Source organism: Theropithecus gelada, chromosome 10, assembly GCF_003255815.1.
Source record: "Theropithecus gelada isolate Dixy chromosome 10, Tgel_1.0, whole genome shotgun sequence".
NCBI classification, from domain to species: domain Eukaryota; kingdom Metazoa; phylum Chordata; class Mammalia; order Primates; family Cercopithecidae; genus Theropithecus; species Theropithecus gelada.
This window is the reverse complement of record NC_037678.1, coordinates 61,282,586-61,285,603: the sequence shown is the minus strand read 5'-3', so window position 1 is coordinate 61,285,603 and position 3,018 is coordinate 61,282,586.

The following is a 3,018-nucleotide window of genomic DNA, read 5'->3' as shown; positions in this document are numbered from 1 at the left end:
TCAAAAAAAAAAAAAAAAAAAAAAAAAATTGTAGGAAAGGAGACCTTTAGATCAATGAAGATGAGTGGTGCTCTTTGCAAAAGTGTACAAATTCTAAATGGAATTGCTGGGAAAAATAAACACTGAAACATTACAGGGTTTTATATCTATCAATGTATTCCCAGCTTAAAAAAAAAAAAAGGAGTCATTGGACCCTAGTGTTGGATCCACAGAGATTCAATATGTTATGGCTCCCCTTTTGTGTGGTGTGTGTTCAGAAGTTTCCATAATTGGCCAGCCTGTAATCCCAGCACTTTGGAGACTGAGGCAGGCCGATCACTTGAGGTCAGGAGTTCAAGACCAGCCTGGCCAACATGGTGAAAACCTCTCTCTCTATATATACACACATATATATAAAATATATTATATATATATTATATATATATATAATGGTTCCATAATAAAGCCTTAACTTTTTTAAAAAAGATGGAACAATTGGCAATAGACACCTGTCATTCCTCTTTTTGCCTTCTTATTTTGGAAGCTCTGCTAGATGCTGCTGTCCGTAAGTACTGACCTTGCCTTTTCTGATTTTCATTAAAAAGAAACTCATGGCAACTAGGTACCAATTAATTCCTCTCACTGGAGAGCTCTTGTCCCTGTTTCTCCTCCCCCAGACAATAGGAGATATGTAAAATGCCTTTTCAGGCTCCCTTTCCCCTCCTCAATACCTACATTTTGCCATCATTCAGCGCTTTCCCTTTAAGTCAGCAATACATGTTATTGCATCTCTCTTCTATTTAAAAGAATATACTTAGCCCTTACATTACAAATTCTGTCCTATCATTATTTATTTGAAGGTAATTGTACATGATTTGGTCGACTCATGGCTCACCACGGGTTCCTCTTTTCTTCATCTCCTTGTCTTCAGTCTGATTCATCTGTTTCCTGATTAGATTCCTTTCTATGGGGAAATTATGTGGACCTTTGCATTTTTTCCATCCTGGGAAGGTGAATGGCAACCTGGTTGGTTTAGGATGCTTTTCTCTCAGTGGTCTATGGAGGTGATTCATATTGGTTTCTAGCTTGCAAATAAGATGTATGATTTCAGTCTGATTCTTTTCTTTCTATGCAACTTATTTTCTCATTAGGGAAGCTTGTCCGAGTTTTCTCTTTAATCGTGGAATTCGGGAAACTTACCAGGCTATGCCTTGATGTGTGTCTTTTTTCCATCATTCCTGCCTGGAACTCAATGAGCCTTTTAATCTGCAAACCCAAGGCGTTCTTCAAACCACGGAAAATTTTCTTTCTCATTTAAAAATGATTGCTTCTCCTCTATTTCTTCTTTTTTCTTTCTGAGATTTTGATTCTTATTTTCATTATTCACCTATTACCACTCCTGGATCTCTCTCCTCTGAGGCGTTTTTAGACTTTTACTTTGGGTTTTGTGTTATCTCCTCCATGTGGTTTCCCAGGTCTCCATCCTCCCCTCCAAGTCATTTTAAATTGAAAACGACGTTTCCTCGTTCAGGAAAGTATTTGATTTTGCCTTTGCCTATTTTATTTTATTTTTGAGATGGAGTTTCGTTCTTTCACCCAGGTCGGAGTGCAGTGGCGTGATCTCGGCTCACTGCAACCTCTGCCTTCCAGTTTCAAGCAATTCTCCTGCCTCAGCCTCCTGAGTAGCTGGGATTACAGGCACCTGCCACCATGCCGGGCTAATTTTTGTATTTTTAGTATTAATTGGGTTTCACTACTTTGGCCAAGTTGGTCTCGAACTCCTTGTGATCCGCCTGCCTCAGCCTCCCAGTGCTTTTGGTTTTTTAAAATGTGAGCTTATGGTTTTGTTTGCTTTTCCTGTTGTGCAGGTTGTGGTTGGCTTCCTCTTGCCATGCTGAGTGAATTGCAGGCTCTTCCTTCCTGGCTGCTGGATTCCCTCAGGTGCCGACTGTCTTTCTGCCTTCTTGCAGCCCTAATCATCTCCAAGGCTCAGATCCAGCTGACAAATTGGCTGCACGTCTGTGTGTCCCAGGAGAGAGCTCTCTGCTCATTCCGCTGTTCTGCATCCCCGTCTCCCAGCCTTGGGGCAGGGAGGGAGTCTGCAGGGCCTCCCAGGACCACCCAAAGCTGCTGGCTCTGCCTCTCTTGTGTATCCCTGTGCCAAGTTCGCTCTTGGAGCCTTGGAGGTCTCGTTCTTACCCAGGGCTGTCTCTGCTGCGGGTCCCTACTGTCTGTCCCAGAGGGAGACTAAGTCCTAAGCCAGCCCTATCAGGACAAAGGCCCTGTCCAACCCACCAGGCCTGGCTGCTGGCTGACCCAGGAGCTCTGCTGCGGGAGCCCATTGGAGATTGGAAAGGAGGGCAGCAGGGTGGTCAGCCTGCCTACACCCTGGAGGTTTAATTAAAGAGAAGTTCTTGGGTTTCATGATATTGAAGAGATGACTGGGATCAATTACCTTGCAAAAGTATACTTATACTTGCAAAAGTATATCAGAAAAAAATAAAAATAAAAAGCAAAATGGAATGGATTTGAATAAAATCAGTTTTTTTTTGTTTTTTGTTTTTTTTTTTTTACTAGGTCTATGAAGATGCATCTAGCATGCATAGAAAATTGAGTGACATTGAAGGAGTTCTGACGAATTCTGCACATCTTTTGGTTCTGGTAATTATAGCATTTTGTGAGGAAAAGAATAAACCTTAAATGCTCTCAGTTCTCTCCTTGGCACAATACCATGTACCCACCAAAAGAGTTTTCCAAACCTTTGAACGTGGGTGAAGATGAAGTGTGCAGGGAGCAGGGTGATTTCTTTCTTCTTTTCTTTTTTTTTTGAGACAGAGTCTCACTCTGTCGCCCAGGCTGGAGTGCAGTGGTGTGATCTTGGCTCACTGCAAGCTCCGCCTCCTGGGTTCATGCCATTCTCCTGCCTCAGCCTCCCAAGTAGCTGGGACTACAGGCGCGCACCACCATGACCAGCTAACATTTTGTATTTTTAGTAGAGACGGAGTTTCACCATCTTAGCCAGGTTGGTCTCGATCTCCT